Consider the following 22959-nt stretch of genomic DNA (forward strand, 5'->3'; position numbering starts at 1 on the left):
GTAAGTAATGCTAAAATTGGTTACAGTATGTGATGTGTGTATAATGCCCCAGCTGCACTACAAGTGTAAACTCAGTGTGGGATCTGCCATCAAAACTGATACTGGGGACCAACTAAATCTACCCACAATTTCCCAACCATACCCCACGCCATCCAGCCATGTGTGGGTTATATAGACTTGCCCATATCCAGGCCCAGGTCCCTAACTCCACCATCAGCCTCCAGTCCTTAACACTGCCAGGAAAAAGTTATATATGTGCTAGAGTCATTCCTTTTAAAACTCCAACACAAAGCCAACCCTCAACAGTAACTGCACCTCTTATCCTAACTTGGCTCTATATATGCAACAAAATAGAGATCTAAACCTTTGTGTATATATATTTGTTTTTGTTTTGCAAACTATAGACAGAATTAAATACTAAAAAAAAATATATATCTGATTTAATATTTTAAATTAAACCAACATTACTAGATCTAGCAAGGGTACTGGGAGCACAGGATTAGGATTCTTTAGGTTCTAACAGCAGCTCTTGCAGGGTATGTCCCCATAGCCTGCGGCTATTTCTGTGTTTCTGTTCCACTGTGTTTACTAAGAGCAACTGGAATGTAAACCAGTTTGTTTTTTTGTCTGATTAAAAGAATCCCTCTCGCCCAATCAAATCCAAGATTACACTGACTTCTAAAAACCGGGGATATGGGGGAAAAGCAAATCAGGTTCCAAATTGTCTCATGCTCGAATCTGACTAGCAATAAAACATTTACCTAATGCAAATATGGGTATGTGATCTCTAAATTAACCTTAGTAGGGCTTATTCAGCATGAAATATCAAATTAGGTTGTTTTTGGCACATTCATTTTTTGAAAACTTGGCTTCTGGATACAACTCATGTAGGGGGTATAGCTGCATTCCCAATTATTTGCTCTGCTTTATTCATCAACAAATTACATTAAGCTGAAATAGCCTCTTATTGGTATCCCAGGAAGCAGTGCGTGGGCCAGCAGAAAAAGCACAAAAGACTCTCTTTTATAATATTTATATATGTGATTTCTTTTAAACACTTTCAAGTCCCATAATCCAACATCAGATTTTATAAATGAATATAATTAAACACACAGTCCAAGTTACAATACTATAACTGAATTACCTAAAAAAAAAACTCTTTTACAATAAATTATTGCAAAATTACTTTTAAAGGCAAAAGTTTAAATTAAAATACATAGGGGTCGATTTATCAACCCATCAATGCATCCGTTTCCGTGCGACCCTTCAGGTTTGCCGGAAATAGGAGTTAAGAAGTAGCAGTCTTAAGACCGCTGCTCCTTAACTCGTCTGCCACCTCTGAGGTGGCGGACAGCAATCAGCCCAATCGTATACGATCGGGTTGATTGATACCCCCTGCTAGCTGCCGATTAGGCGCTAATGTGCAGGGGGCGGCATTGCACAAGCATTTCACTAGAAATGCTTGTGCAATGATAAATGCCGACAGTGTATGCTGTCGTCATTTATCAATGTCCGCCCGCACATTGTTAAATCGGCCCCATAGAGTGAAATTGTCTAGAAAATTAAGACAGAGTGGTCTACTGGAGGATTCTAGGTTATTAGCGGAGGAGTCTGGATGCTGAAGGTGCAGGATTTGGAGGATATGAGTAATGTTTAGGTACAGGGCAGTGTAGGACAGGAGGAGTGAGATTCCATTTTGAGCTATTTAAGCGCTATGATGTTTCTTAGTGCCAGTTTTGGAGACACATGAAGGGCCCAGAAACTCAGGATTTTTTGTGTATTGAGTAGATCAGCTAGGTTAATTGACTTACCTGCACAAAGCTAAGATGGCTTTAAATCCCATTACGGCCTGGAGTGGAGCGCAATATTGCGATTTCACTAGCACAATATTTGCGCTCCACTCAGTAAATGTCCGCTGGTATTACAAGTTAGGCACAAATGCTATCGCGACCTTGTGTTCACAAGAGTGCGCTTCCATATGCTCCAATGGAAGCCTCATTTACATGCCGTCAGACACAGCAAAGCACTTAACGCAGCGCAGGGGTCAATTCGTACAGCTTTGGGCAGCAAACAAAAAAAACATAATTTATGCTTACCTGATAAATTTATTTCTCTTGTGGTGTATCCAGTCCACGGATCATCCATTACTTGTGGGATATTCTCCTTCCCAACAGGAAGTTGCAAGAGGATCACCCACAGCAGAGCTGCTATATAGCTCCTCCCCTAACTGCCATATCCAGTCATTCGACCGAAAACAAGCAGAGAAAGGAGAAACCATAGGGTGCAGTGGTGACTGTAGTTTAAAATTAAAAAATACCTGCCTTAAAATGACAGGGCGGGCCGTGGACTGGATACACCACAAGAGAAATAAATTTATCAGGTAAGCATAAATTATGTTTTCTCTTGTAAGGTGTATCCAGTCCACGGATCATCCATTACTTGTGGGATACCAATACCAAAGCTAAAGTACACGGATGAAGGGAGGGACAAGGCAGGTACTTAAACGGAAGGTACCACTGCCTGTAAAACCTTTCTCCCAAAAATAGCCTCCGAAGAAGCAAAAGTATAAAATTTGTAGAATTTTGAAAAAGTATGAAGCGAAGACCAAGTCGCCGCCTTGCAAATCTGTTCAACAGAAGCCTCATTTTTAAAGGCCCATGTGGAAGCCACAGCTCTAGTAGAATGAGCTGTAATCCTTTCTGGAGGCTGCTGGCCAGCAGTCTCATAGGCTAAGCGGATTATGCTTCTTAGCCAAAAAGAAAGAGAGGTTGCCGAAGCCTTTTGACCTCTCCTCTGTCCAGAGTAGACAACAAACAAAGCAGATGTTTGACGAAAATCTTTAGTAGCTTGTAAGTAAAACTTTAAAGCACGAACCACGTCCAGATTGTGTAAATAGACGTTCCTTCTTTGAAGAAGGATTAGGACACAAAGACGGAACAACAATCTCTTGATTGATATTCTTATTAGATACCACCTTAGGTAAAAACCCAGGTTTGGTACGCAGAACTACCTTATCTGCATGGAAGATCAGATAAGGAGAATCACATTGTAAGGCAGATAACTCGGAACTCTACGAGCCAAGGAAATAGCTACCAAAAAAAGAACTTTCCAAGATAAAAGTTTGATATCTATGGAATGAAGAGGTTCAAACGGAACCCCCTGAAGAACTTAAAGAACCAAATTTAAGCTCCAAGGTGGCGCAACAGGTTTAAACACAGGCTTGATTCTAACTAAAGCCTGACAAAATGCCTAAACGTCTGGGACATCCGCCAGACGCTTGAGCAAAAGAATAGATAGTGCAGAAATCTGTCCCTTTAAGGAACTAGCTGACAATCCTTTCTCCAATCCTTCTTGGAGAAAAGATAATATCCTGGGAATCCTGACCTTACCCCATGAGTAGCCCTTGGATTCACACCAATAAAGATATTTACGCCATATCTTATGATAGATTTTCCTGGTGACAGGCTTTCGTGCCTGAATTAAGGTATCAATGACTGACTCGGAGAAACCACGCTTTGATAAAATCAAGCTTTCAATCTCCAGGCAGTCAGCCTCAGAGAAATTAGATTTGGATGGTTGAAAGGACCTTGAAGTAGAAGGTCCTGTCTCAACGGCAGAGTCCATGGTGGAAAGGATGACATGTCCACCAGATCTGCATACCAAGTCCTGCGTGGCCACGCAGGCACTATCAAGATCACCGATGCTCTCTCCTGCTTGATTTTGGCAATCAGACGAGGGAGCAGAAGAAACGGTGGAAACACATAAGCCAGGTTGAAGGACCAAGGCGCTGCTAGAGCATCTATCAGCGTTGCCTTGGGGTCCCTGGACCTGGATCCGTAACAAGGAAGCTTGGCGTTCTGGCGAGACGCAATGAGATCCAGTTCTGGTTTGCCCCAACGATGAACCAATTGTGCAAACACCTCCGGATGGAGTTCCCACTCCCCCGGATGAAAAGTCTGTTGACTTAGAAAATTCGCCTCCCAGTTCTCTACACCTGGGATATGGATAGCTGATAGGTGGCAAGAGTGAATCTCTGCCCAGCGACTTATCTTTGAGACTTCTAACATCGCTAGGGAACTCCTTGTTCCCCCTTGATGGTTGATGTAAGCCACAGTCGTGATGTTGTCCGACTGAAATCTGATGAACCCTATTGTCGCTAGCTGAGGCCAAGCCTGAAGAGCATTGAATATCGCTCTTAGTTTTAGAATGTTTATTGGAAGGAGTGACTCCTCCTGAGTCCACGATCCCTGAGCCTTCAGGGAGTTCCAGACTCCACCCCAACCTAGAAGGCTGGCATCTCTCGTTACAATTGTCCAATCTGGCCTGCGAAAGTTCATACCTTTGGACAGATGGACCCGAGATAGCCACCAGAGAAGAGAATCCCTGGTCTCTTGATCCAGATTTAGTAGAGGGGACAAATCTTAGAGGCAGCAGCAGGCTTTTTGGCCTGCTTACCTTTGTTCCAGGCCTGGTTAGGTCTCCAGACCATCTTGGACTGAGCAAAAGTTCCCTCTTGTTTTGCATTAGAGGAAGTTGATGCCGCACTTGCCTTGAAGTTTCGAAAGGCACGAAAATTAGACTGTTTGGCCCTTGATTTGGACCTATCCTGAGGAAGAGCATGACCTTTTCCTCCAGTGATATCAGCAATAATCTCCTTCAAACCAGGCCCAAATAGGGTCTGCCCCTTGAAGGGTATGTTAAGCAGCTTAGACTTTGAAGTAACGTCAGCTGACCATGATTTAAGCCATAGCGCCCTGCGCGCCTGTATAGCAAAACCAGAATTCTTAGCCGTTAGTTTAGTCAAATGAACAATGGCATCAGAAACAAAAGAATTGGCTAGCTTAAGTGCTCTAAGCTTGTCAAGTATGTCATCCAATGGAGTCGCTACCTGTAAAGCCTCTTCCAGAGACTCAAACTAGAATGCCGCAGCAGCAGTGACAGGAGCAATGCATGCAAGGGGCTGTAGGATAAAACCTTGTTGAATAAACATTTTCTTAAGGTAACCCTCTAACTTTTTATCCATTGGATCTAAGAAAGCACAACTGTCCTCGACAGGGATAGTAGTACGCTTTGCTAGAGTAGAAACTGCTCCCTCCACCTTAGGAACTGTCTGCCATAAGTCCCGTGTGGTGGCGTCTATTAGAAACATTTTTCTAAAAATAGGAGGGGGGGAGAACAGCACACCTGGTCTATCCCATTCCTTAGTAATAATTTCTGTAAACCTTTTAGGTATTGGAAAAACATCAGTGCACACCGGCACTGCATAGTATTTATCCAGTCTACACAATTTATCTGGCACTGCAATTGTATCACAGTCATTCAGAGCAGCTAAAACCTCCCTGAGTAACACGCGGAGGTGTTCAAGCTTAAATTTAAATGTAGAAATATCAGAATCAGGTTGCATCATCTTCCCTGAGTCAGAAACATCACCCACAGAAAGAAGGTCTCCTTCTTCAGCTTCTGCATATTGTGAGGCAGTATCAGACATAGCTCTTAAAGCGTCAGTATGCTCTGTATTTCGTCTAACTCCAGAGCTATCTCGCTTTCCTCTAAATTCAGGTAGTCTGGCTAATACCGCTGACAGGGTATTATCCATGACTGCCGCCATGTCTTGTAAAGTAAACGCTATGGGCGCCCTGGATGTACTTGGCGCCATTTGATCGTGAGTCCCTTGAGCGGGAGTCAAAGGATCTGACACGTGGGGAGAGTTAGTCGGCATAACTTCCCCCTCGTCAGATTCCTCTGGTGATAAATTTTTTAAAGACAGAATATGATCTTTATTGCTTAAAGTGAAATCAGTACATTTGGTACACATTCTAAGAGGGGGTTCCACCATGGCTTTTAAACATAATGAACAAGGAGTTTCCTCTATGTCAGACATGTTTGTACAGACTAGCAATGAGACTAGCAAGCTTGGAAAACACTTTAAATCAAGTTAACAAGCAAATATAAAAAATGGTACTGTGCCTTTAAGAGAAACAAATTTTGTCAGAATTTGAAAAACAGTGAAAAAAGGCAGTAAATCAAACAAAATTTTTACAGTGTGTATAATAAGCTAACAGAGCATTGCACCCACTTGCAAATGGATGATTAACCCCTTAGTTAAAAAAACGGATCAAAAAAACGATATAGACGTTTTTTAACAGTCACACCAAACGGCCACAGCCTTGCTGTGGGCCTACCTTCCCCAACAAACGATTTTGGAAAGCCTAAGAGCCCTTTAGAGATGTCCTATAGCATTCAGGGGACTCCTGGAGGAAGCTGGATGTCTCAGTCTGTAAAAGTTACTGCGCAAAAAAGCGCTAAATTAGGCCCCTCCCACTCATAGTAACACAGTGGAAAGCCTCAGGAAACTGTTTCTAGGCAAATTTAAGCCAGCCATGTGGAAAAAACTAGGCCCCAATAAAGTTTTATCACCAAAGTATATATAAAAACGTTTAAACATGCCAGCAAACGTTTTATATTGTAAATATAAAAGAGCATTACCTCAGAAAGTAAGCATGATACCAGTCGCTATTAAATCACTGTATTCAGGCTTACCTTAAATAAATTTGGTATCAGCAGCATTTTCTAGCATTCACATCTTCTAGAAAAAATTTTAACTGCACATACCTCATAGCAGGATAACCTGCACGCCATTCCCCCGCTGAAGTTACCTCTCTCTTCAGTCATGTGTGAGAACAGCAATGGATCTTAGTTACAACCTGCTAAGATCATAGAAATCACAGGCAGATTCTTCTATTTTTCTGCCTGGGACAAAATAGTACAACTCCGGTACCATTTAAAAATAACAAACTTTTGATTGAAGCAAGATAACAGCTACATTTCACCACTTTCCTCTTACTACCTCCATGCTTGTTGAGAGTTGCAAGAGAATGACTGGATATGGCAGTTAGGGGAGGAGCTATATAGCAGCTCTGCTGTGGGTGATCCTCTTGCAACTTCCTGTTGGGAAGGAGAATATCCCACAAGTAATGGATGATCCGTGGACTGGATACACCTTACAAGAGAAATATATTTATATATGAATATATACATATATATTTATGTGTTTATATGTGTATATACACATATTAACACATAAATAAATATATATATAAAAAAACAGTAAAACACAGTCCCCATTCACGTCTATGTGAAGGCACTTTCAGTGCTGTTTTTTTTTAACACCCCACATCCCCTCACTTTAACCCCTTATACCTGCTTAGTGCAGTTTTTTTTTATAAAAAAAAATAAATAAAAATGTTCTTCTTTTATTTATTTTTTTATTTACAAGATCTGTCAACTTTATTTGGGTGGCAAATGGGGAAACGTTTTATCAATAACCAGAGGTGAAACAATGAGCTGGTTATTTAACATTTGCCTTTAAACGGGCAAATTTGCGTACAGGTTAAAATAGTCTGAACTTCAAATAAGAAGTAGATTTTTTCCTGATGAATTTCAGTTATGTCTATTTCCACTCCCCCTGCATCATGTGACAGCCACCAGCCAATCACAAATGCATAAATGTATATTCTGTGAATTCTTGCACATGTTCAGTAGGAGCTAGTGACTCAAAAAGTGTAAATATAAAAATTTTGTTAATGGAAGTAAATTGGAAAGTTGTTTAAAATTGCATGTTCTATCTGAATCATGAAATTAATTTTGACTTGAGTGTCCCTTTAACATGACTTCTGAAGCTGTGTATGCACAACCGCTTCTAATCTCAGCACATTTTAGCAGTTCTTTACAATTAGACAGTGCTAGTTTATGTGTGTCATATAGATAACATTGTGCTTGCTCCTGTGGTGTTATTTATGAGTCAGCACTGATTTGCTAAACTGCAAGTTCGTCAAAAGAAATGAGATAATGGGGCAGTCTACAGAAGCTCAGATACAAGGTAATCACAGAGGTAAACAACTAAATTTATGCTTACATGATAAATTTCTTTCCGGATATGGAGAGTCCACAATGTCATTCAATTACTAGTGGAAATATCACTCCCGGCCAGCAGGAGGAGACAAAGAGCACCACAGCAAAGCTGTTAAGTGTCACTCCCCTACCCATAATCCCCAGTCATGCAGCAGAAGGAAAATGGAAAAGAAATAACACAAAGGTGAAGAGGTGCCTGAGGTTTAGTCAAAAATAACAGTCTTAATAAAGGGTGGGGTCGTGGACTCTCCATATCCGGAAAGAAAGAAAGAAATCAGGTAAGCATACATTTTGTATTATTTCCTAAGATATGGAGAGTCCATGACGTCATTCCATTAGTAGTGGGAACCAATACCCAAGCTAGGGGACACAGAATAAACAGGGATGGAGAACAAGACAGGCAGACCTAAACAGAAGGCACCACCGCTTGAAGAACCTTTCTCCCAAAAGAGGCCTCAGCCAAAGCAAAAATATCAAATTTGGAAAATTTGGAAAAAGTATGCAGAGAGGACCAAGTTGCAGCCTTGCAAATCGGTTCCACAGAAGCTTCATCTTTGAAAGTCCAAGAACAGTAAACAGCCCTAGTGGAATGAGCCATAATTCTTTCAGGAGGCTGCTGTCCTGCAGTCTCATAAGCAAAACGAATCATACTTTTCAACCAGAGGGAAAGAGAAGTAGAAGTAGACTTCTGACCCTAACACTTTCCTGAGAAACAAACAAACAGGGCAGAAGACTGGCGAAAATCCTTAGTCGCCTGTAGGTAGAATTTTAGAACATGCACAACATTCAAGTTGTGCAACAGACATTCTTTATGAGAAAAAGGATTGGGACAGATAGAAGGAACAACAATTTCCTGATTAATATTTCAATCCGAAACCACTTTAGGAAGAAATGCCAATTTAGTACGAAGAACCGCCTTATCCGCATGAAAGATAAGGTAAGGCGAATCAAACTGCAAAGCCAATCGTTCTGAAACTCTCCGAGCAGAAGAGATAGCAATAAGAAACAAAACCTACCAAGATAGCAACTTAATATCTATGGAATGCATTGGCTCAAGCAGAGCCTGCTGCAAAACTTTAAGAACAAGATTAAGGCTCCAAGGAGGAGCAACAGGTTTAAACACAGGCCTGATTCTGACCAGGGCCTGACAAAAAGATTGAACATCTGGCACACCTGCCAAACGCTTGTGTAACAAAATAGATAATGCAGAAAAGACAAAATTCTAGGGCCTAGATTTAGAGTTCGGCGGTAGCCGTCAAAACCAGCGTTAGAGGCTCCTAACGCTGGTTTTGGGCGCCCGCTGGTATTTGGAGTCAGTGATTAAAGGGTCTAACGCTCACTTTTCAGCCGCGACTTTTCCATACCGCAGATCCCCATACGCCATTTGCGTAGCCTATCTTTTCAATGGGATCTTTCTAACGCTGGTATTTAGAGTCGTTTCTGCAGTGAGCGTTAGAGCTCTAACGACAAGATTCCAGCCGCCTGAAAAAAGCAGGAGTTAAGAGCTTTCTGGCTAACGCCGGTTTATAAAGCTCTTAACTACTGTACCCTAAAGTACACTAACACCCATAAACTACCTATGTACCCCTAAACCGAGCTCCCCCCACATCGCCGCCACTCGATTAAAATTTTTAACCCCTAATCTGCCGACCGCCACCTACGTTATACTTATGTACCCCTAATCTGCTGCCCCTAACCCCGCCGACCCCTATATTATATTTATTAACCCCTAACTTGCCCCCCACAACGTCGCCGCAAGCTACTTAAAATAATTAACCCCTAATCTTCCGACCGCAAATCGCCGCCACCTACGTTATCCCTATGTACCCCTAATCTGCTGCCCCTAACATCGCCGACCCCTATGTTATATTTATTAACCCCTAATCTGCCCCCCACAACGTCGCCGACACCTACCTACACTTATTAACCCCTAATCTGCCGAGCGGACCTGAGCGCTACTATAATAAAGTTATTAACCCCTAATCCGCCTCACTAACCCTATCATAAATAGTATTAACCCCTAATCTGCCCTCCCTAACATCGCCGACACCTACCTTCAATTATTAACCCCTAATCTGCCGACCGGAGCTCACCGCTATTCTAATAAATGTATTAACCCCTAAAGCTAAGTCTAACCCTAACACTAACACCCCCCTAAGTTAAATATAATTTTTATCTAACGAAATAAATTAACTCTTATTAAATAACTGATTCCTATTTAAAGCTAAATACTTACCTGTAAAATAAATCCTAATATAGCTACAATATAAATTATAATTATATTATAGCTATTTTAGGATTTATATTTATTTTACAGGCAACTTTGTAATTATTTTAACCAGGTACAATAGCTATTAAATAGTTAAGAACTATTTAATAGTTACCTAGTTAAAATAATTACAAATTTACCTGTAAAATAAATCCTAACCTAAGATATAATTAAACCTAACACTACCCTATCAATAAAATAATTAAATAAACTACCTACAATTACCTACAATTAACCTAACACTACACTATCAATAAATTAATTAAACACAATTGCTACAAATAAATACAATTAAATAAACTATCTAAAGTACAAAAAATAAAAAAGAACTAAGTTACAGAAAATAAAAAAATATTTACAAACATAAGAAAAATATTACAACAATTTTAAACTAATTACACCTACTCTAAGCCCCCTAATAAAATAACAAAGACCCCCAAAATAAAAAATTCCCTACCCTATTCTAAAATACAAAAATTACAAGCTCTTTTACCTTACCAGCCCTGAACAGGGCCCTTTGCGGGGCATGCCCCAAGAATTGCAGCTCTTTTGCCTGTAAAAAAAAACATACAATACCCCCCCCCCAACATTACAACCCACCACCCACATACCCCTAATCTAACCCAAACCCCCTTAAATAAACCTAACACTAATCCCCTGAAGATCTTCCTACCTTGTCTTCACCATCCAGGTATCACCGATCCGTCCTGGCTCCAAGATCTTCATCCAACCCAAGCGGGGGTTGGCGATCCATAATCCGGTGCTCCAAAGTCTTCCTCCTATCCGGCAAGAAGAGGACATCCGGACCGGCAAACATCTTTTCCAAGCGGCATCTTCTATGTTCTTCCATCCGATGACGACCGGCTCCATCTTGAAGACCTCCAGCGCGGATCCATCCTCTTCTTCCGACGACTAGACGACGAATGACGGTTCCTTTAAGGGACGTCATCCAAGATGGCGTCCCTCGAATTCCGATTGGCTGATAGGATTCTATCAGCCAATCGGAATTAAGGTAGGAATATTCTGATTGGCTGATGGAATCAGCCAATCAGAATCAAGTTCAATCCGATTGGCTGATCCAATCAGCCAATCAGATTGAGCTCGCATTCTATTGGCTGATCGGAACAGCCAATAGAATGCGAGCTCAATCTGATTGGCTGATTGGATCAGCCAATCGGATTGAACTTGATTCTGATTGGCTGATTCCATCAGCCAATCAGAAAATTCCTACCTTAATTCCGATTGGCTGATAGAATCCTATCAGCCAATCGGAATTCGAGGGACGCCATCTTGGATGACGTCCCTTAAAGGAACCGTCATTCGTCGTCTAGTCGTCGGAAGAAGAGGATGGATCCGCGCTGGAGGTCTTCAAGATGGAGCCGGTCGTCATCGGATGGAAGAACATAGAAGATGCCGCTTGGAGAAGATGTTTGCCGGTCCGGATGTCCTCTTCTTGCCGGATAGGAGGAAGACTTTGGAGCACCGGATTATGGATCGCCAACCCCCGCTTGGGTTGGATGAAGATCTTGGAGCCAGGACGGATCGGTGATACCTGGATGGTGAAGACAAGGTAGGAAGATCTTCAGGGGATTAGTGTTAGGTTTATTTAAGGGGGTTTGGGTTAGATTAGGGGTATGTGGGTGGTGGGTTGTAATGTTGGGGGGGGGGGTATTGTATGTTTTTTTTTACAGGCAAAAGAGCTGCAATTCTTGGGGCATGCCCCGCAAAGGGCCCTGTTCAGGGCTGGTAAGGTAAAAGAGCTTGTAATTTTTGTATTTTAGAATAGGGTAGGGAATTTTTTATTTTGGGGGTCTTTGTTATTTTATTAGGGGGCTTAGAGTAGGTGTAATTAGTTTAAAATTGTTGTAATATTTTTCTTATGTTTGTAAATATTTTTTTATTTTCTGTAACTTAGTTCTTTTTTATTTTTTGTACTTTAGATAGTTTATTTAATTGTATTTATTTGTAGCAATTGTGTTTAATTAATTTATTGATAGTGTAGTGTTAGGTTAATTGTAGGTAATTGTAGGTAGTTTATTTAATTATTTTATTGATAGGGTAGTGTTAGGTTTAATTATATCTTAGGTTAGGATTTATTTTACAGGTAAATTTGTAATTATTTTAACTAGGTAACTATTAAATAGTTCTTAACTATTTAATAGCTATTGTACCTGGTTAAAATAATTACAAAGTTGCCTGTAAAATAAATATTAATCCTAAAATAGCTATAATATAAATGTAATTTATATTTTAGCTATATTAGGATTTATTTTACAGGTAAGTATTTAGCTTTAAATAGGAATCATTTATTTAATAAGAGTTAATTTATTTCGTTAGATAAAAATTATATTTAAGTTAGGGGGGTGTTAGTGTTAGGGTTAGACTTAGCTTTAGGGGTTAATACATTTATTAGAATAGCGGTGAGCTCCGGTCGGCAGATTAGGGGTTAATAATTGAAGGTAGGTGTCGGCGATGTTAGGGAGGGCAGATTAGGGGTTAATACTATTTATGATAGGGTTAGTGAGGCGGATTAGGGGTTAATACATTTATTATAGTAGCGCTCAGGTCCGCTCGGCAGATTAGGGGTTAATAAGTGTAGGTAGGTGTCGGCGACGTTGTGGGGGGCAGATTAGGGGTTAATAAATATAACATAGGGGTCGGCGATGTTAGGGCAGCAGATTAGGGGTACATAGGGATAACGTAGGTGGCGGCGGTTTACGGAGCGGCAGATTAGGGGTTAAAAGTGTAATGCAGGGGTCAGCGATAGCGGGGGCGGCAGATTAGGGGTTAATAAGTGTAAGGTTAGGGGTGTTTAGACTCGGGGTACATGTTAGAGTGTTAGGTGCAGACGTAGGAAGTGTTTCCCCATAGGAAACAATGGGGCTGCGTTAGGAGCTGAACGCTGCTTTTTTGCAGGTGTTAGGTTTTTTTTTAGCTCAAACAGCCCCATTGTTTCCTATGGGAGAATCGTGCACGAGCACGTTTTTGAGGCCGGCCGCGTCCGTAAGCAACTCTGGTATCGAGAGTTGCATTTGCGGTAAATATGCTCTACGCTCCTTTTTTGGAGCCTAACGCAGCATTTGTTTGAACTCTCGATACCAGAGTTAAATTTATGGTGCGGCCAGAAAAAAACCCGCGGAGCGTTAACAGCCCTTTTACCGCCGAACTCTAAATCTAGGCCTAGGAATCCTGACCTTACTCCAAGAGTAGCCCTTTGATTCACATCAATAAAGGTATTTACGCCATACCTTATGGTAAATTTTTCGAGTTACAGGCTTGCGAGCCTGGATCATAGTCTCAATGACAGACTCAGAAAGTCCATGCTTAGACAGAACTAGTGTTCAATCTCCAAGCAGTCAGCTTCAGAGAAACAAGATTTGGATGGAGGAATGGACCCTGAGTTAGAAGGTCCTTCCTCAGAGGCAACCTCCAAGGCGACTGAGATGACATCTTCACTAGGCCTGCTTACCAGATCCTGCGAGGCCATGCAGGAGCTATTAGAATTACCAAAGCTCTCTCTTGTTTTAACGAGCAATAACTTTTGGAAGGAGCGCAAACGGAGGAAACAGGTATGCTAGACCGAAATCCCAGGGAACTGCCAGAGCATCTATAAGAGTGGCCTGAGGATCTCTTGACCTTGAACCATACCTTGGAAGCTTGGCATTCTGCCGAGACACCATCAGATCCAACTCCGGCACCCCCCATTTGAGGGTTAACCTGGAGAACGCCTCCGGATGGAGAGGCCACTCCCCTGGATGAATTGTCTGTCTGCTCAGGAAATCTGCTTCCCAGATGTCCACTCCAGGAATGTGGATGGAAGATAGACAACAATTGTGAGCTTCCGCCCACTGAATAATTTGTGCCACCTCCTTTATGGCTAATGAACTCCGAGTTCCTCCCTGGTGGTTGATGTAAGTAACTGAGGTGATGTTGTCCGACTGAAACCTAATAAACCGGGCTAAAGACAATTGAGGCCAAGCCATCAGAGCATTGTAAATCACTCTCAACTCCAAGATGTTTATGGGGAGAGCAAAATACTATCCAAAGCCATAGTCCCTGCACCTTTAACGAGTCCCACACTGCTCCCCAGCCTAGCAGGCTGGTGTCCTTGGTCACAATCACCCAGAAAGTTCTCCGGAAGCATGTGCCCTGAGACAGATGGTCCTGAGAAAGCCACCACGGGAGAGAATCTCTTGTCGACTGGTCTAGATCGATGCTTTGAGATAGATCCAAATGGTCTCCATTCCATTGTCTGAGCATGCATAATTGCAGAGCTCTCAAATGGAATCGAGCAAAGGGAATGATGTCCATGGAAGCGACCATCAGACCAATTACCTGCATACATTGAGTCACTGATGACCGAACAGTTGACTGAAGAGAGAGGCAAGAGGAGAGAATTTTGGATTTTCTGACCTCCGTCAGAAAATGTTTTCATAGCTAGGGAAACTATTATGGTCCCTAAGAAAACCACCCTTGTAGATGTAACAAGGGAACTCTTTTCCAGATTCTCTTTCTAACCGTGGGGACTGTATGAGAGTTTGCTTGTTGAAAAGATGGCGCCTGGACCAATATGTCATCCAGGTATGGCGCCACTGTAATTCCCCAAGACCTGATCACTGTCAAGAGAGCCCCCGGAACCTTTGAGAAAATTCTGGGAGCTGTGGCAAGTCCAAACGGAAGAGCCACAAACTGAAAGTGTTTGTCTGGAAAGGTAAATCTCAGGAATTTGTGATGATCCCTGTGGATGGGAACATGAAGATACGCGTCCTTCAGGTCTATGGTCGTCATGGACCAAAGGAAGAATGGAACGAATGGTTTCCATTTTGAAGGACGGTACCCTGAGAAACTTGTTGAGGCACTTAAGGTCTAAAATGGGTCGAAAAGTTCCCTCTTTTTTGGGAACCACAAACAGATTTGAATAGAATCCTAGACCCTGTTCCCTTACTGGAACTGGAACAATCACTCCCAGGGAGGAAAGGTCCTGAATGCAATTCAAGAATGCCTCTCTTTTTACCTGGTCTGCAGATGATCTTGAGAGATGAAATCTGCCCCTGGAAGGGAAAGTTTTGAATTCTATTTTGTAACCCTGAGATACTATGTCCACAGCCCAAGGATGTGGGACATCTCGTCTTCACACTTGACCAAACAGGGAAAGTCTGCCCCCCACTTGATCCGATCCCAGACCGAGGGCCGACCCTTCATGCTGACATTGGGGCATATTTATCAAGCTCCGAATGGAGCTTGATGCCCCGTGTTTCTGGCGAGCCTACAGGCTCGCCAGAAACAGCAGTTATGAAGCAGCGGTCACAAAGACCGCTGCTCCATAACCTGTCCGCCTGCAGGCGGACAGACATCGCCGGAAATCAACCCGATCGAGTATGATCGGGTTGCTTGACACCCCCCTGCTGGTGGCCTATTGGCCGCAAGTCTGCAGGGGGCGGCGTTGCACCAGCAGCTCTTGTGAGCTGATGGTGCAATGCTGAATACGGCGAGCGTATTGCTCACCGTATTCAGCGAGGTCTGTCAGACCTGATCCACACTGTCGGATCAGGTCCAACAGACCATGATATATTGGGGCCTTAGACTCAGCTGAGAGTTTCTTTAATTGCTTCCCCTTATTCCAAGACTGATTGGGCTTCCAAGAAGACTTGGATTGCTCCTGCTTGGAAGAGGGAGAGGAAGACTTTTGACCTTTGAAGTTACAAAAGGAACCAAAATGAATTTGACGTCTTTTGAGTCCGTTCCTCTTGTCTTGCAGTAGAAAAGACCCTTTTCCACCTACAATATAAGAAATTATTTCTGCCAGACCAGGTCCGAAAAAGGTCTTACCCTTTTTAGGGAGCGCCAGAAAGTTGGACATCTTGGCTCCCAGTCTAATAACGTGCATCAGACAAAAAAGAATTGGCTAGTTTAAGAGCCATAATCCTATCTTTTATCTCCTCCAGTGGAGTCTCTACTAAAATTGATTCGGACAAGCGCCACACCAATAAGGATCTGCACTTGCTACAGTGGCAATACAATCTGCAGGTTGCCATTGAAGACCTTGATGAACATACATCTTCTTCAAATAAGCTTCCAGCTTTTTGTCCATTGCATCCTTAAAGGAGCAGCTATTCTCTATAGGGATTGTAGTTCTCTTAGCCAGAGTAGAAATAACCCCTTCTACTTTAGGCACCGTGCGCCAAGAATCTTTAATGGAGTCAGCAACAGGAAACATCTTTTTAAATACAGGAGATGGGGAGAAAGGAATCCCTGGCTTCTCCCATTCCTGTGAAATAATCTGCATCACACGGTCTGGGACAGGAAAAACTTCCACAGAGAAAGGAACATCATAGTATTTATTAAGTTTACTAGACTTCTTAGGGTTGACGACGACAGAAGATCGGAGTCGTCCAAAGTAGCCAATACCTTATTTAACAGTACACAAAGGTGTTCAAGCTTAAATCTGAAGTTTACTTCTTCAGTATCAGATGAAGGCATAATACTGTCCGAATCTGAGATTTCACCGTCAGAGGCTACCAACGTATCCTTGGAGAGCAATCTGCGTAGCAGTAGGTGGAACAGAAACCTTACTATCTGAATGTCTAATTTTCCTCTTGCGTTTTCCCAGCATAGCAAAAGCAGCTAATGCCGCAGATATCGCAAAAGATAACTGTGCAGCAAAATCTGCAGGCAAATAAACTCCTCCAGGAGGCTGAGAGGAATTGCAGGGCACTGTATGTGACGCCATAGAGTTTTGGGACGTTTGATAAAAAAGTTGTGGCATTGCCTGAACAGCATCATCCTGAGAGACATTGGGCTCAGAGGGCAACAATTTATCTTTATATTGAAGTGTTCTAGCTAAGCATGCAGCACAGAATTGCATAGGGAAAACAATTTGTGCCTCAAGGCTTAACAAGCATTTGTCAAAAGACTTGGTCTATGTCCATAATACTAAATAAAAAATTCCCCAAATTGTAGATTTTAAATACACTGTAACTTTAAGAATTTTTAATAACACAGCGGCTTAACGTTATGCAAACATTCTTTAAAATAATAAACCAATCAGGCCCCCTACACCTCAGACAGGCTGAGGTGCTTTACCGTAACACTTATACACAATTTGGCTGCCAGAAGTCTCTAAAACGATCATATAGTAGTTCGACACTGAAATTCAATGACGCCGTTCCACGAATATCCGACATCAGAGAGAAGACACATGACCGGCAGAGAGAGGAAACTATGCAGCAAGTAAAAGGCGCGTGTTTCCCTCTACCTACAACACCAGAGCTTAATTTACACAAACACTCAAGCAGTCTGTCAGTTAGCCTGTTCTAGCTAAGCAAGCAAAGAAAACCAACTGCCAAATTTTAAGTTTATACATAAATCTCTATAAAACATAAAGTATTTCAACAAAATTAGCCCAAAGCGGAAAAACATCCCAATAAAGGTAAGAATAGCCCTTAGATTTATCATAGTGCGAGCGGACATGATACGATGTAGCTTATCATGTCCGCTGCACATCGATAAATGCAGACAGTGTACGCTGTGGGCAATTATGATTGCACCAGCAGTGCCCTCTGCAGATTCGCTGCTAATCGGCAGCTAGCTGGGGGTGTCAATCAACCCGATCGTATTCGATCGGGTTGAATTCTGTCCGCAGACTCAGAGCAGGCGGACAAGTTATGGAGCAGCGGTCTTTATGCTTGCCGGAAACAAGGGGCATCAAGCTCCATTCGCAGCTTGATAAATCATCCCCCTAGTCTCAACATACATAATGTGCGTGCCCACTGCCAAAGAAAATCCTGTATAAAGGATTTTAAAAACGTCCCCATCTACTGCATATGACATATTCTTCTGAAGTGCAAGTCTCCAAGACCTAGAAGACAAAAGCACTTACCTGCAGTCTAGCTGTCCGGCAGGAAGACAGCTCACAAGGCGTGAAAGGACACATACTCCTTATTAGGCTTCATATTGGTTATGCAAAACTGGGGAATTGGTAATAATGGGGTTATCTATCGTTTTTACACAATGAACAATTAGACTGTCCCTTTAAAACAAAATTTATGCTTACCTGATAAATTTATTTCTCTTGTGGTGTATCCAGGCCACGGATTCATCCATTACTTGTGGGATATTCTCCATCCCAACAGGAAGCTACAAGAGGACACCCACAGCAGAGCTGTCTATATAGCTCCTCCCCTAACTGCCACTCCCAGTCATTCGACCGAAGACAAGCAAGAGAAAGGAGAAACTATAGGGTGCAGTGGTGACTATAGTTTAAAATTAAAAAATACCTGCCTTAAAATGACAGGGCGGGCAGTGGACTGGATACACCACAAGAGAAATAAATTTTTCAGGTAAGCATAAATTTTGTTTTCTCTTGTAAGGTGTATCCAGTCCACGGATTCATCCATTACTTGTGGGATACCAATACCAAAGCTATAGGACACGGATAAAGGGAGGGACAAGGCAGTTGCTTAAACGGAAGGCACATCTGCTTGTAAGACCTTTCTCCCAAAAATAGCCTCCGAAGAAGCAAAAGTATCAAATTTGTAGAATTTAGAAAAAACATAATTTATGCTTACCTGATAAGTTTATTTCTCTTGTAGTGTATCCAGTCCACGGATCATCCATTACTTGTGGGATATTCTCCTTCCCAACAGGAAGTTGCAAGAGGATCACCCACAGCAGAGCTGCTATATAGCTCCTCCCCTCACTGCCATATCCAGTCATTCGACCGAAACAAGCAGAGAAAGGAGAAACCATAGGGTGCAGTGGTGACTGTAGTTTAATTAAAAATTTAGACCTGCCTTAAAAGGACAGGGCGGGCCGTGGACTGGATACACTACAAGAGAAATAAATTTATCAGGTAAGCATAAATTATGTTTTCTCTTGTTAAGTGTATCCAGTCCACGGATCATCCATTACTTGTGGGATACCAATACCAAAGCTAAAGTACACGGATGATGGGAGGGACAAGGCAGGAACTTAAACGGAAGGAACCACTGCCTGTAGAACCTTTCTCCCAAAAACAGCCTCCGAAGAAGCAAAAGTATCAAATTTTGAAAATTTGGAAAAAGTATGAAGCGAAGACCAAGTCGCCGCCTTGCAAATCTGTTCAACAGAGGCCTCATTTTTAAAGGCCCAGGTGGAAGCCACAGCTCTAGTAGAATGAGCTGTAATCCTTTCAGGAGGCTGCTGTCCAGCAGTCTCATAGGCTAAACGGATTAAACTCCGAAGCCAAAAAGAAAGAGAGGTTGCCAAGGCCTTTTGACCTCTCCTCTGTCCAGAGTAAACAACAAACAGGTTAGATGTTTGGCGAAAATCTTTAGTAGCCTGTAAGTAAAACTTCAAGGCACGGACTACGTCTAGATTATGCAAAAGACGTTCCTTCTTTGAAGAAGGATTAGGACATAATGATGGAACAACAATCTCTTGATTGATATTCTTGTTAGAAACCACCTTAGGTAAAAACCCAGGTTTTGTACGCAGAACAACTTTATCTGAATGAAAGATCAGATAAGGGGAATCACAATGTAAGGCAGATAACTCAGAGACTCTTCGAGCCGAGGAAATAGCCATCAGAAAAAGAACTTTCCATGATAGAAGTTTGATATCAATAGAATGAAGGGGTTCAAACGGAACCCCCTGAAGAACTTTAAGAACCAAGTTTAAGCTCCATGGAGGAGCAACAGGTTTAAACACAGGCTTAATTCTAACTAAAGCCTGACAAAATGCCTGAACGTCTGGAACTTCTGCCAGACGCTTGTGTAAAAGAATAGACAGAGCAGAAATCTGTCCCTTTAAAGAACTAGCTTGGAGGAAGGACAATATCCTAGGAATCCTAACCCTACTCCATGAGTAATTCTTGGATTCACACCAATGAAGATATTTACGCCATATCTTGTGGTAAATTTTCCTGGTGACAGGCTTTCGTGCCTGTATTAAGGTATCAATTACTGACTCGGAGAAGCCACGCTTTGATAGGATCAAGCGTTCAATCTCCATGCAGTCAGTCTCAGAGAAAGTAGATTTGGATGATTGAAAGGACCTTGTATTAGAAGGTCTTGTCTCAGAGGCAGAGTCCATGGTGGAAAGGATGACATGTCCACCAGGTCTGCATACCAGGTCCTGCGTGGCCACGCAGGCGCTATCAATATCACTGATGCTCTCTCCTGTTTGATTTTGGCAATCAGACGAGGGAGCAGAGGAAACGGTGGAAACACATAAGCCAGGTTGAAGAACCAAGGCGCTGCTAGAGCATCTATCAGTGCCGCTTCTGGGTCCCTGGACCTGGATCCGTAACAAGGAAGCTTGGCGTTCTGGCGAGACGCCATGAGATCCAATTCTGGTTTGCCCCAACGGAGAACCAATTGAGCAAACACCTCCGGATGGAGTTCCCACTCCCCCGGATGAAAAGTCAGACGACTTAGAAAATCCGCCTCCCAGTTCTCTACACCTGGGATATGGATCGCTGACAGGTGGCAAGAGTGAGTCTCTGCCCAGCGAATTATCTTGGAGACTTCTGACATTGCTAGGGAACTCCTGGTTCCCCCTTGATGGTGGATGTAAGCCACAGTCGTGATGTTGTCCGACTGAAATCTGATGAACCTCAGTGTTGCTATCTGAGGCCAAGCTAGAAGAGCATTGAATATTGCTCTTAAGTCCAGAATATTTATTGGGAGGAGTTTCTCCTCCTGAGTCCATGAACCCTGAGCCTTCAGGGAGTTCCAGACTGCCCCCAACCTAGAAGACTGGCATCTGTTGTTACAATTGTCCAATCTGGTCTGCGAAAGGTCATACCCTTGGACAGGTGGACTCGAGATAACCACCAGAGAAGAGAATCTCTGGTTTCCTGATCCAGATTTAGTAGAGGGGACAAATCTGTGTAATCCCCATTCCACTGACTGAGCATGCATAATTGCAGCTGTCTGAGATGCAGACGCGCAAATGGCACTATGTCCATCGCCGTTACCATTAAGCCGATTACTTCCATGCACTGAGCCACCGTGGGGCGCGGAATGGAGTGAAGAACACGGCAAGCATTTAGAAGTCTTGATAACCTGGACTCCGTCAGGTAAATTTTCATTTCTACAGAATCTATAAGAGTCCCTAGGAAGGAAACCCTTGTGAGAGGAGATAGAGAACTCTTTTCTTCGTTCACTTTCCACCCATGCGACCTCAGGAATGCCAGAACTATCTCTGTATGAGATTTGGCAATTTGAAAGCTTGACGCCTGTATCAGGATGTCGTCCAGGTAAGGAGTGTAAAAATTCTTGGGGCTGTAGCCAACCCGAATTGAAGAGCTACAAATTGGTAATGCCTGTCTAGAAAGGCAAACCTCAGGAACTGATGATGATTCTTGTGAATCGGAATGTGAAGGTAGGCATCCTTTAAGTCCACTGTGGTCATGTACTGACCCTCTTGGATCATGGGTAAAATGGTTCAAATAGTTTCCATCTTGAATGACGGAACTCTGAGGAATTTGTTTAGGATCTTTAAATCCAAAATTGGTTTGAAGGTTCCCTCTTTTTTGGGAACCACAAACAGATTTGAATAAAACCCCTGTCCTTGTTCCGTCCGCGGAACTGGATGGATCACTCCCATTACAAGGAGATCTTGTACGCAACTGAGGAATGCCTCTTTCTTTATAAGGTGAAATCTCCCTTGTGGAGGAGAAGCTTTGAAGTCCAGAAGATATCCCTGAGATATGATCTCCAACGCCCAGGGATCCTGAACATCTCTTGCCCACGCCTGGGCGAAGAGAGAGAGTCTGCCCCCTACTAGATCCATTGTTGGATAGGGGGCCGCTCCTTCATGCTGTCTTAGAGGCAGCAGCAGGCTTTCTGGCCTGCTTGCCCTTGTTCCAGGACTGGTTAGGTTTCCAGGCCTGCTTGGATTAAGCAAAAGTTCCCTCTTGTTTTGAAGCAGAGGAAGTTGATGCTGCACCTGCCTTGAAATTTCGAAAGGCACGAAAATTAGACTGTTTGGCCTTTGATTTGGCCCTGTCCTGAGGAAGGGTATGACCCTTACCTCCAGTAATGTCAGCAATAATTTCTTTCAAACCAGGCCCGAATAAGGTCTGCCCCTTGAAAGGAATGTTGAGTAATTTAGACTTTGAAGTCACATCAGCTGACCAGGATTTGAGCCATAGCGCCCTACGCACCTGGATGGAGAATCCGGAATTCTTAGCCGTTAGTTTAGTCAAATGAACAATGGCATCAGAAACAAATGAGTTAGCTAGCTTAAGAGTTCTAAGCTTGTCAACAATTTCAGTCAATGGAGCTGTATGGATGGCCTCTTCCAGGGCCTCAAACCAGAATGCTGCCTCAGCAGTGACAGGCGCAATGCATGCAAGGGGCTGTAAAATAAAACCTTGTTGAATAAACATTTTCTTAAGGTAACCCTCTAATTTTTTATCCATTGGATCTGAAAAAGCACAACTGTCCTCAACCGGGATAGTGGTACGCTTTGCTAAAGTAGAAACTGCTCCCTCCACCTTAGGGACTGTCTGCCATAAGTCCCGTGTAGTGGCATCTATTGGAAACATTTTTCTAAATATAGGAGGTGGGGAAAAGGGCACACCGGGCCTATCCCACTCCTTACTAATAATTTCTGTAAGCCTTTTAGGTATTGGAAAAACATCAGTACTCACCGGCACTGCATAGTATTTATCCAGCCTACACAATTTCTCTGGCACAGCAATTGTGTCACAGTCATTCAGAGCAGCTAATACCTCCCCAAGCAATACACGGAGGTTCTCAAGCTTAAATTTAAAATTAGAAATCTCTGAATCA

The sequence above is a fragment of the Bombina bombina genome, chromosome 12 (genome assembly GCF_027579735.1).
Source record: "Bombina bombina isolate aBomBom1 chromosome 12, aBomBom1.pri, whole genome shotgun sequence".
Classification (NCBI taxonomy): domain Eukaryota; kingdom Metazoa; phylum Chordata; class Amphibia; order Anura; family Bombinatoridae; genus Bombina; species Bombina bombina.